Raw genomic sequence first — 13,436 nt, forward strand, 5'->3', positions numbered from 1 at the left:
CAATGACGATGTACGCCGGCAGGGACGGTACGCACCGCCGCAGACGTGACCGCCATTTTCTATCACTTCAATCACTCAATAGCTGATCTTCGACAGGAGAGGACCTACACTGCAAGTGCTGCTGTGACCTCGGTCTGGAAGAGACAATGGCTCGAGTGTCTGCAGAAAAGGCCCCTGCCGTCACATCGGAGGAGTTGGAGAAACTTGTGGATGGGGTCCTCCCCCAGTACACGCTACTCTACGGTCCTCACGACAAACAGGTAAGTACACTGGGAGCATGCTGTATGGGCTATGCCTGTGTGGAGAGGTGTGGATGTAAGAAGGAAGGGGGGAGAGTGCGGCGTGCATGAAACAACGGTGAGTGCATGTGCCACATGCAAGGGTAGGGATGGGGGCCAATGACTGTGACGGTGCAGTTGGTAATAAGTTTCTCTCCCCCCTGTACAAATCATGTAGGTCAGCGCCCACCAGAAAAAATATATTTGGCGTGCCATCGCCAAGGACGTCCGGACCCTAGGGGTCTACCACAGGCGGAGCACCCACTGCCAGAGAAGATGGGAGGACATTCGCCGCTGGAGCAAGAAGACAGCGGAGGCTCAGCTGAGGATGGCCTCCCCACGTGGGAGGGGTGCCCGTCGCACCATGACCCCCATGATGTTCAGGATCCTGGCGGTGTCATACCCGGAGTTGGATGTGCGCTTGAGGGCATCACAGCGGCCACAAGGGGGTGAGTACACTCGCATTCTGCTGATTTTGTGCGCAGTGGAGGGGTCTGGGTGGGGGAGGTGGGCTATGGGTTTCCCTAGGCCAGGGCGAGTTCCGTAGGCAAGGTCCCTCCATAAGGCAGGCCATGTGGCACCCTACCGCACCTCTGTAGACTGCCAAGTACACCTAGTCATGCCCCTGTGTCATCCATGTGTGCAGATGTCGTCCATAGCCTAGTAGGCCATTTCCCAGGAATTGAACAGTGGAGCCCAAGAGCGCGGCATAGTGCAGGGGGCTTGTGTGTCTGTAGTGTCCGCCAACGGTAGCAGTAGTGCATGCACTCAACATGTCTTTCTTCTGTCGGCCCCCCCTTTTTGTGGTCTCCCTGTTCTTGTGTGCATTAGCATCATCAGGCGGAGGAGCAGTGGCACCGGACCATGAGGGGGCTGCATCCCACACTACGGAATTGGACTTCACCAGTGGGACGGAGGGCGAGGGGAGCTCCACAGCGGGGACAGGAGCTGAGACCAGTGACACGGACTCGTCCTCTGATGGGAGCTCCCTTGTGGTGGTGGCAACATCTGTGCCCCCCCATCTACAGGTACAGCCGCCACCCCCCCTTCCAGCACCGCCCTCCCAGCAGCCCCTCAGCCTTTGCCCTGTGCCTGTTCACCCGGAAGGGTGGGCATCACCTTCGCCCCAGGCACCTCAGGTCCTGCCCCAGTCACCCCTGCAGCCCTCAGTGAGGAGGCCATTGACCTCCTCAGGTCCCTCACTGTTGGGCAGTCTACCATTTTGAATGCCATCCATGGTGTAGAAAGGCAGTTGCAAAAAACAAATGCATTCCTGGAGGGCATCCATTCAGATCAGGCAGCCCTTCAGCGAGCTTTTCAGACTCTGGCCTCAGCACTGATGTCAGCCATTGTCCCTGTCTCTAGCCTCCCCCCTCCAACTTCCTCCACCCAGACCCAATCCCCTGTACCCTAGCCTATCCCAAACACACAAGGGAAGCTTAGGCAAACAGAAGCACCACACATCCCACAGGCACTCATGCAAGCATCACACACATGCTGACACACCAACATCCACTGCCTCCACTGTGTCCCCCTCCTCCTCGTCTCCCTCCTCCCTTCCAGTTTCGTCTACACTCACACCTGCATGCACTACCTCTACAGCCACTACTACCATCACCAGCACACCCACCACCACACCCCACTCACGTGCAGTCACCACCCCCACTACCATTCACACGTCCCCTGTGTCCTCTCTCAGTGTGTCTGTGACGCCCCTCCCAAGATACACAAACGCAGGCACACACCCACCCAACAGCCATCCACCTCACGACAGCCTCCAGCGCATGCACCTTCACCCAAAGTCAGCAAACGAACACCTCCTACAACAACAACCTCTTCCTTCACTCCCAAACCCCCTCCAGCTACCCGTCCCAGTGTCTCCCAAAAACTTTTCCTGTCCAACCTTGACCTCTTTCCCACACCTCCCCACCCCGTCCGTCTCCTAGGTCCCGAACTAGCACCTCAGCCACAACATCTCCAGGACCAGTGGTGCCTGCAGTCACCGGAATCTGGAGTGCATCGACCACCACGGCAGCCAGTGTGGCACCGAGCCACAGCACAGACAGCCCCCCACCTGTCAAGCATCAGAAGTTGGCCAGTGCCCGGCGGGAGAGGGGGAAGACTCCAGCCACCAAAGCCGCTCCCAGGGGTACAGGTGGGAGTATGGAGTCAGCTGCGACACCTTCCAAAGTGGGGAAGGGGCACAAGAAACTCAGCAAGTCTGGGAAGAACAGCACGGCGGAGAAGACCGCCATCATCCCCGCTGCCCAGGAGGCCACCGCCAGCACCAGCCCTGCTGCCCAGGAGGCCACCAGCCCTGCTGCCCAGGAGGCCACCGCCAGCACCAGCCCAGCTGCCGAGGAGGCCACCGCCAGCACCAGCCCAGCTGCCCAGGAGGCCACCGCCAGCACCAGCTCTGCTGCCCAGGAGGCCACTGCCAGCACCAGCCCAGCTGCCCAGGAGGCCACCGCCAGCACCAGCCCAGCTGCCCAGGAGGCCACCGCCAACCCGCTGGGACAGAGAGGACCGCCAGCACAAGCCCCGCTGGGCTAGAGAGGACCGCCAGCACAAGCCGTGCTGGGACAGAGAGGACGGCCAGCACAAGCCCTGCTGGGCTAGAGAGGACCACCAGCATAAGCCCCGCTGGGCCATGAAGGACCGCCAGCAGCTGAGTCACTGCAAAGAAGCCTGCCGCTCCAAGCACCGCTGAACAGGGCACCGCCGTCTCAAGCACCGCTGAACAGGGCACCGCCGTCTCAAGCACCGCTGAACAGGGCACCGTCGTCTCAAGCACGGCTGAACAGGGCACTGCCGTCTCAAGCACCGCTGAACAGGGCACCGCTGTCTCAAGCAACGCTGGCCCATGAGAGCCAAGGGCACTGACGCTACTGAGTCCGTCATGGGCAGAATGAAGCACTCTGGGCACCATGCCCCCTCCAGAACCAGTGGAGAGATCCATCCACTACCTCTGTCCTTAGCAGGATGAAGCACTCTGGGCACCATGTCCCCTCCAGAACCAGTGGAGAGAACCATCCACTACCTCTGTACTTAGCAGGATGAAGCACTCTGGGCACAATGCCCCCTCCAGAACCAGTGGAGACTGCTATCCACTTGATAGACTGTGGCTTTGCACTCCCCAGGATGGAACAGTGGGCAACCCACCCACTGTAGAGGCTTGAGAGACTGTGGTTTTGCACTCCCCAGGTTTGAACAGTGGGCATGTGGCCCTCTTGTGGATTTGGCGCCGTGCACTCAACCGGCTGAGGTGCCCCCCCTTTCCCTCCCCCTGAGGTGCCTGTTTTGTTGCTCTCTGATGCCTCTGCAGTGTTCTCTCTGTCATGGTCGGGGATCTTGTGTGGGCATCGCCCATACCGTGTGGGCCCAGTGTTCCACGGACTTAATTGGAGCACTACCTAGACTACTATGCTTGGTGTATATTTTGTTAATGGTGTATATATATATATATTTTTGCCTACTTGATTTTGATATATTACAATGGTTACACTCATTTTCTTTTGTCTTTGCATTCTTCCGTGGGGGTTGGGGGTGTAACTGTGATGTATCAATATGTATTAGTGTGTGTGTTGTAGTGGGTGAGGGTGGGGGTGTTGCGTGTGTGTGTCCCTGTTTTCCCCTCCCCCCTCCCCTGTGTTGTAGGTGCATTACTCACCGTGGTCTTCACCGCCAGCGTTTGTGCTCCTGGTAGAGGAGCAGGAAGACTATCTCAGGGAGAATTTGGAGTTTTGGCTCCATGTGTCCTAGTTCCTCGTGGGGTGTGTAGAGCTGAGCGTTTTCCCTTCAGAATCCTGTTCCCGCCGTGTTTTTATCCACGGTGAATCCGCCCCGGAAAAGGTGTCGAATTGGTAGGTTGTGATACTGTGGGCGGTACTTTGTCCTCCGCCTGTCTGTTGGCGGTGACCGCCGCACTGTTTGTTTGTACCGCCGTGGCGGTCGGAGTGTCAAAGTGGCTGTCTTTGTTGGCGGTTTCCGCCACGGTCGTAATTGCAAAATATTTACCGCCGGCCTGTTGGTGGTCTATCCGCCGCTTTAACACCGACCGCCAGGGTTGTAATGACCACCAATGTATGTGAAGACGGCATTTATGGGGGCCATAAAATGGTGCAAGGAAATCTAACAGATTTGTTTGCACCATTTTATTTGGCACTTTTAATGCCTGCTCAGAGCAGGTGTTAAAAAGGAGGTACACCATTGTTAACAATGGGCTCCTATGTACTCTGCAGGAGTAGCGCCAAAATGTTGCCACTACTCCTGCATACTACATCAATAGCATAGAAAAAAATGATGCTTTTGCCTCCTACCCTGCGCCATTGTGCGCTTTATTTTAAATACAGTGGACACATGTTTCCCGCAGGGGGCGCTGAAAGGCGGAAGAAAAGTGACACTGCACTGTGTGCAGCACCACTTTTCTTAAATATGCCCATAGATCTCTCAACACAACCTTTCAAAAAACTCAAAACTGGCTAACTTAAAACCACCTCAAACTTAATGTTCTCAAAATGTATTTCCTCTTAATCACCTCACCCAGTCACTCCCTGGGCATCACAGAATGGATGAAACAACTAACAGCTCTTAATTCTGTACCGCACATTATTGATTCAATGAGATCTCTGGGAATAACACTTGTCAAAGAAATTAAACATGCCAGAGCACATCAGCACTGCCACCAAGGAGCGAACTTCCACATGACTATCATAATGAACATAAAACCCTTCCTACCACCTGAAATCAGAAGTCAGCTTTTCAAGCCCTAGTAATCCCTAGGCTGGAGTATGGATGTACAACCCTCAGTGGCCTTCCCAGATCTAAGCTGGCAAAACTGAGGGCCTCTCTTAACTCTGCGGCGAGGCTCATCACAGGAACTAAAAGAAATAATCACATCACACCTGATCTGAAATCTCTAAAATAGCTACCATATGAGGCGAGGATTCATTTCCAAATTGCCTGCATGAACCACAAAGCTTTACACTTCGGCACCCTGAGATACCTTGCACAATAACTTGAGTCATCTGGTAACTTGAGAGTATCCAGAGGCACTGGTAGTTTATTGCTGAAACCACCCAAATTCCATAAGAAGAAAACATACAACCGTGCCTTCTCAGGTATTGCTCCTAGAATCTGAAACTCCCTGCCACTTGAAATCAGAATGAACTCCTCTTTCAAGAAAGAAGTTAAAATGATAATGATGAACACATTTTTGCTGTAAATCTCATGTATTTTACTTGTCTGGACTTGGAGGTGGTTTTCTTTGTAGATTCAGTTTCCCCCAGTTTTCGCTCTTGTTTTGCCACCTGTATGCTGAACATGTGTAAAGCACTCTGATACTCGCAAGGGTCACGTTTGCACACTGTAAAACATTGTAAATAAATAGGTATCTGATATTTCACTAATGTTTGTGGGACTGGAGTTTTTTCTACAATATAGGCAGCTTTCCGATGTTTGTGAAATCTCATATCTCCCCAGGTATTTGCATTTCCCCCAACATTTTTATGACTGAAGCGAGTATGCATAGTACATCAGATGCACCCAAGTTGCATGGCATTCCTCAACCTTGATGGGACTACGTTAGGAAAATAAAACATGACAACACAAATAGATGCACTTTACTCAGTATTTGTGGGACTGAAATTAAAATAGTGAATTAGACCCATGCCATTATGTGTACCTTTCCCATGACTTATGGAGTCAGAATAACAAATATTACTCCAAACCTAAATGTATGCATTTTGCAGAAAGATTGATGCTTAGGAGTTAAAATAGTAGCTATACCTCTCTAAATTATATATCAAACCTTTTGCATTTATTGGGCCCCATTCAGAAATAAATATTTGTAAATCTGCACTTGCAGATGTACATCTTTGTCCAAGAAAAGTTTAAAAAACTTCTGGGATTCGCAAACATTCTCTGGAATCTGCATGGACAGATGTGCATGCAAGTTCCTTGGAATGCCATATAACATTTATAGGAAATTGGGTTAATGGATGAGGGAGGAAACACCCTACTCAAACAGCAACCCCAATCCTAGTCAGGGTGAAACACAAGCAAACCCTAATTTAACCTGTGCTTAAACATCTGCTATCTTGGCACAAAGCAGTCAGGCTTAATTTAGAGGCAATGTGTAAAGAATGTATGTAGCACTTCAAACAGCAATAAAATGAAAACACAACCCAAGAAAAATTTAGTCAATTATTTTAAATCAATGCAACAAAAATCCAATCAGTAAAACTAGAGATATGAAGATTTCAGTGAAATCAGTGCTCAAAGCACAAAGCACCAACTTTGGTTTTCTGGTCATGCCAGACATGGAACCAGGACAAAGTCACAAGTTCATGCCAACTGTAATGGAGCATGGGCCAGATACAGTTTGCTCGCTGAACAAAGTACCATCATTCCTGGTTTGTGGATCATTGAGATTTCCCACGTCGAGGATACGGTAGTGCAGAGGAAGCTTTGGAGCTGCAATGCAGTCTTAATTTGTTGTTGAAGATGCCGTCAATAAGGGGGCTTGTGATGAGAAGGCTTACATCAAGAATGCATTGTGCAGCAGTAGTTCTGAGAAAGCTGTGGGGCTGGGAGGTAAAAGTCCTGTGTCATCATCGAGGATTCTGGGGAAGAGGGGCTTGCGATGTGAAGGTTGGCACTGATGATAGATCAAGCACCAATGGTTCCATACAAGCTGTGATGTAAGGTCCTGCATCAGGGATACATTGTACTATGGCAGAGCCAATGCAGTTTGGAAGAGATGCATCACACTGTATCAGTTTTGCTTATAGGATGACAGCCGGGCTAGCATAGCACCTTCAGACCTACTTCCAATGGTTCACAACAGTGGTCTTACCACTTGTAGGGCTATGACTCACAGCAGACAGAATCCATTTGCTCGGCTCAAGTTGGTGGGAGCCCTCTTTGTCCCTGAGGCTCTGATCAGGAGACCAAACTCACTCTGGCAGCCCTGGGTTCTAGATGCAGAACAAGTCCTTCTCAGGGCAGCAGGGCAACAGCGTAGCAGTCCTTCTGGCAGAGCAGTACAGCAGTCCTTCTGAGTCTTTCACAGGTCCAGAGGTGTACTAAAGCTTTGGGTCTGAGGGTCCAAGATTTCTACCCAGTGCCCACTTTGAAGGAGGAGAAGGATCTTGACATTTTCACCCCAAAATGTGTCTAATTTCCTGCCCAACTGTCCTGTCCCCAGCTTGTCTGGGGCCACAAAAGACTAGTGTCAAACCATTTGTGAGTTGCTCAGGCCAAGTCTTTTTGATGAGTAGCACCTCTATTTTCCCGATGTCGGGCTCTCATTTCTATGTGGATATGATTCATTACGGCAAGTGGGACGATGGGCCCCTGTCTATACAGGCTATGTTGACCACTGACATGAAGAGGTGGTTAATTCTAGCAACTGACCAGTGCGCTTCTGAGCAATATGTAAATTCTGTACTACATTGATGGATTACGTGCAATACATCAGTAATGGCCAGCAGTTGTTCCCATCCAGCCAATGCTTGTGATGCATAGGGGTTGGCAGTACCCCTGGTATCCAGGTCAGAGTCCATCACTCAGTTGAAATCCCCACTACTATTGTTGTCCCCACCAGCAGGTGAATTAGCAGTGTATGCAATGCTTGTAAAGTGCCCCTACCCAACACTGATTGATATGGAAAGAGAGCATTGCCCTGTGATATCCCCCTATACCTCCAATAGGAAAGGATAACTGTTGCTGATCCATCAATCACGTATATGTTAATATTAAGAAATACAATACCTGTTGTGATCCCCCATCCCTCCTGATTGTTCAGCATCCAGGAAAATGAGTCCCTAGAGTCCACACAAATATATCAAGTGTTGTCCATGTTGTCTATGTTCAATGTCAATGGCCAACAAGACCCTTGGCAGAGTTGACCTCTTAATGCCACTGCCCTATGGCATGGTGGTTGGCTGGTCCCCATGCGGCTCATGATTATCTTTCTTCTGGACCTCAGTACATGTTGGTGACCTCCCCTGTATCGTCTCTTTTTGGGTGGTGATGCGAACCAACCCCCGGAATGCCCCAGCCTGACAAGCGATAGCCATCTGGGTGCATGTAGTAATGGGTCCATATTTCCAGCCAGTCCCAAATGCCCTCTGGCCTTTCAAAGAAGTGAGTTTTTCCCTTATGGATAACCTTCAGTTTCTCCAGGTATTAGCATATATGTGAGTTGTATTATTTTCAACTTTTCTTTAACAGAAAGGAATGTTCTCCTTAATTATTGCACCTAAAGAATGCAGCCTAGGAAAATATTAATCCTTGTAGAGTCAATTCTTGGCTCTTGTCTGAGGCAGGATTGTCTAATGATTGCACCCCTATCTGCATAGTTTAAAAATCAGGCAATGATGAGTCTTCTCAGGATCTCAGGGGAAGACCTCACCACCAATGATTGGTGGCCCCATTCAATAACAAAGCACGCAGACTGGCCCAGAAAACATTCACGAGACACTCTTTCAGCTACCTCCACCACACTTTTGAAGTGGAGGTTATTCCTCAATGACTTGCCCTCTGCATCTTCAACACAGTGCTCCAGGCATCCCACTCTTCCCTTAAGCCCTGTTACTTTTTAGGTAAGGTTATACACCATGTCCTCTGACATGTATATCTTATTTTTCATCTCTGTCAATCGATCCAGTATCTTCTGGAGATCTTGGTGCTAAAGTCCCATCGCCAGCCCAATTCCTCCAAATTGAGTCTTCAACATGGTGTGCGTATTGCAAATACCATGGAATGTTTTCTCTGGAGTAATTTCAGTGTCAGCTAATTTTATTGACTGGGCTGCATCATCAGGGCAGTTCACCAGGGCTGTGGTTCAGCATATCTCCCAATCTTATTCTGCTGCTAAGGCGGTCCCGTGAGCTCTGTCTTCTCCATATCGTCGCACTGCCTGTAGACCCAATCAGCAGGTCCCGGGAGTATTTCAGAATCTGCTTCCTGCCACTCTCCTCTCATCACTCCCTTCCCAACAGTTGAGGGAGAAGGGGAGTTCTTTCACGTGTTTCCCACTACTTATCTACTGGGTTTTCACACTGGCACAGACCCAACCTGCACAGCGGATGCCGTCATAGGCCATAGCCTTTCCCTCATCTGCTAGATCTCTTGATTGTTGGATCATGCCTCTGCATGTGTGCCCAGGCCCGTAGGCTGTCACGCTCACTCCCACTCAGTGCTCCACAGCATGGTCCCTTCACTTCCACAGTGTCAGATGAGGCTCTTCCTTCACAAATGCAGCTCAGTTTTGCCCACAGGATGTTCCAAGTTCTCCCACAGCACACTCTAGGTGAGTTCTTCCAGCTCATCCCTGATGCTGCTCCAGGGTCCATACACACAGTCCCAGCCAGCACCCCAGATTCTGCTGCCGATCTTGGTCACTCCTCTTTTTGCTGGCTCCCTGGCTCACTGGGTTTCACCCCTGCGTTCATTTCCTGAATCTCCTGGCTGCCATGCTTACTCTTTGACAGCATTCTGACGTGTGATTCCCATGCCACCAAGGACTCAGGGGAAGGGTCCATTCTCACTTCAGAGTCCCTCCTGCTGGGTGATGGGGTTGGCACCAATGTAGGTGGATGGCAGACACTCATCGCCTTGAGACCGTCATGGGTGAGTAGTGAGCTTTACAAATTCCTGATTGATTGATTGATTGATTGGCCATGCCCTGTGATTAGTATTTTTTTTATCATGGGTTCTGACTTCAGATGTAGGCCAAATATTTAACATACAGATATTTTTATGCTAGTTTGTAGGCAATATATTAAGATCTTAGTAATGTGTAAGGAGATACTAATCTGTATTTGTAGGTTTTTAAGTAGTAAGTGCTGCTAGTGAGAATGTATTGTGTATTACTTTTTAGTAGGGGTGGGTGTAAGTCATGTAATTTGCTGTGGCATATTTATGCAAATTCACAGCAAAATTACACTATTTTCTTAGCGCAAAATGGGCCTGAGAATGCACTTAATACTGAAAAATAACACTGACTGCAACAGAATATACGTAACAGCAGTAGCTTATGCTCTCTAAGTTTGTGTAATTACCAGACTTACTCCAGCATAATTAAAATTTCACCAAGGCTTACTTTTTAGGTATACAAATTCATATTGAAAAATCAACATTTCCTTGAAACTATGCTCTTTATCTTTCTTAAAAAAATGGTTTAGAATGCCTCTACTGCCTACTAAATTGAGTCATTTTTGTGCTATTGGACTACTTTTGTTAACCTCGGTTTCCGCCCGCCGGTCTAGCAAGAAACAGTCGGCAGCATTGTCTCTGGCTCGTAACCGAGCCAGCGGAGATGTTGTCAACTGCAGGATGCACTAGCTCCCTTGCAATGTTCACTGTCTGCAAGGCAGACAGTGAACATTGCTAGGGTGCTAGGCACGGGGACCCATGCACTGTAGATGCCAAGTGTATGGGCAGTGCAGAGCCCCCCCCCGTGGGCCCCTGCACCTGTTCTTCACCAGCCTTTTCGAAAGGATGGCAGAGAACAAGGTAGTAGTCATGCATCGCTGCCCTGGCGGATTACGATCTCCACCCACCATCAACCCGTCGGAATCCCAAATCTCGGCAGAGATGGCGGAACCCTGGTAGTCTGACCACCGGGGTCTTTATGTGGCGGTCAGACCACGACAGAAGTGGCAGTCCTGACCGCCACTGCAGGGCTGGCGGTCTTAAGACTTCCAGCCTCGTAATCGGCCCCTAAATGTTTTTTTAACATTCAATATGGTGTAGTAAAATATGTTTTCTTTATTTTTATGATGTGTTTGAAGTGTGGGCAATACTTCTATTACTTATATTTATGTGAATGTAATTTAATGGTTAAAACAATATACGTTCGAAGCTTAGATAAATAAAAAAGAATGTTTAAACTGTTCAAATATGTAACAAATCTGTTTCAATAGCACGTTATTTTAATTAGCTTACATTTGTTCTTTTATTGTAGTTTTCTTTTGTATACAAGTTCCATTGAGTTAAACAGGAGTTTGCTGCAGTACCGCTGGCTGGCCATGTGTGTCACATGACTTAGAGATTTAAGCCTGGTTTTCAGTGGTGCTACTGCAGTAAATTTGTGTATTTTATCAATTGAACCAGTTTTACTCATTTGTGTGAGTGTGCTTCTCGGTTGGCTTGCCCCTCTATAAAACCCTTAGTTAATTTTCCTAAACCCCACCAGTAACAAATCTGCTAATTAACTGCCAAAGTTGAGAGTTCTTCTCAAGTAATAAAAGGGCAACTTCTTCCTACTGGGTACTAAGTACCCCTTTGTCACACCTGACAGCCCAAGTCCGATTCAGTGTAAGTGCGGTGGGCAAGTAGTTCAGTCTGCAAGCATGCAACAAACAATACCGAATTAAAAAGTACTTTAATATGCACACACAAGGCAATTCTATGTATTCATTCACAAATGACAGATGGAAATATGAAGGGATGACACTGTCTTAGCAGCACACACACCCTAGCAAGCTGTGAACCCTATCACCACAATAACCTCACTTATACTAAACACAATAAAATGGGGCATAGTTATCACATGTCAGGCCTACTGACTTTGTCAGGGGGGTCACAAGAATAATAAAGCAGAAATGTATCATGATAAGACCAGTGCAACATCATCAAAACCTCTCAGGGTCGCAGCATTTTGCAATACCATTGAATAACACATGAAATGATTCAATATTAAATTTGTTATTGTCAATAAGGCAGTTGATTAAACAATGAACCACATGCATGACAATTTTTCTAGCTTTATACATGCTGTAAAGCAGTCTTAGACTCATAACACACAACAAATAAGATACCAGCCCCTTAAGCAATAAGTCTCAAAGCTCCTACCCAAGTAGTACTTGAAAACACTTTTCTCTGTGTCATCATTTCAACCCCCTGCAACACTTTAATTGGCATTTTGGACATTATCAGAGGCTTCTGCAGGGGCAGCTCAATTCCTGCCAGCCTCCAAAAGTTATTAGGAATTCTCCTGGTGATGCCACTTATGTTCTTTGAGTAACACCAGATAACTATGCAAATTTTCCATAGCTATTGTGGTACTCCGCAGCAGCAGCTCATTAGCATTGGCAGCACTGTCCTTTGATATGGCACTGGCCAGAAACATTCCTTGTTCTTTCCTATTTTGCATGTTCGCTTGACACATTCACCTCTTCATCTGGGTGCCCCTGCCCCCTCAGTGGGGCACCTAGGCAAACAATAACTTGGCCAGTTTCTGCCACGCAACACAGCTCCTGTGTGTCAACACAGAGCTGGCATTCTTCTTCTCCTGCACACACTCTCTGGCTCAATGGTAGGAGAACATAAAGGCCCTCATTACAACCCTGGAGGTGGGCAGTAATATGGCGTTAAGTACTGCCAACAGGCTGGCGGTACTTACCCCCATAATATGACATTGGCGGGTTGGCTAAAGCCAACCTGCCAATGTACCACTCCGACAGCCATGGAGGTAACAGCCGCTGGGCTGGAGATATCCATCTCTGTCACTGGGATTATGACCCTGCATACCGCCATGGTTTTCATGGCTTCCTTACTGCCACAAACTATGGCAGTAGGCACTATCAGTGACAGGGAATCCCTTCCCTGTCACTGATATGGGGCTCCTCCCAACCCCCTGTCCCTCTCCAGTTATCCCCCATCCCCCCTGCCTCTCCAAAACCCCCTAACCACCTACATTCCTACATTCACATCCCTTCACACACACACATACACACACCCTTTTCCACAAACATCCACGCATGCATACATCCACTCACACACACCCACACACACTTTCAAACATACACGCAGTCACAAAACACAACATACACACACTCACACCTCCATACATGCACACTCGCATCCAACACGCAACACACACCCGCATCCATGCACACACAAACATACATACACCCCGCGCACACACACAACACCCCCTCCCTCCTCCCCTGTCGGAAACCCGACTAACCTGTGTTCAGGGGGTCCTCGGCAGGAGACAAGACGGGGCGCAGCTGCCACCAGCAGCTTCCACCAGCAGAGCACCGCCAGACCGTATTATGGGTCATAATACGTCTGGCGGTGGTCTACTGGCAGGGTGCTGCTGGTGTCAGCAACGCCACCTTACCGCCATCCTCTGACATGGTCAAA

This window comes from Pleurodeles waltl, chromosome 1_2 (assembly GCF_031143425.1).
Source record: "Pleurodeles waltl isolate 20211129_DDA chromosome 1_2, aPleWal1.hap1.20221129, whole genome shotgun sequence".
Classification (NCBI taxonomy): Eukaryota; Metazoa; Chordata; class Amphibia; order Caudata; family Salamandridae; genus Pleurodeles; species Pleurodeles waltl.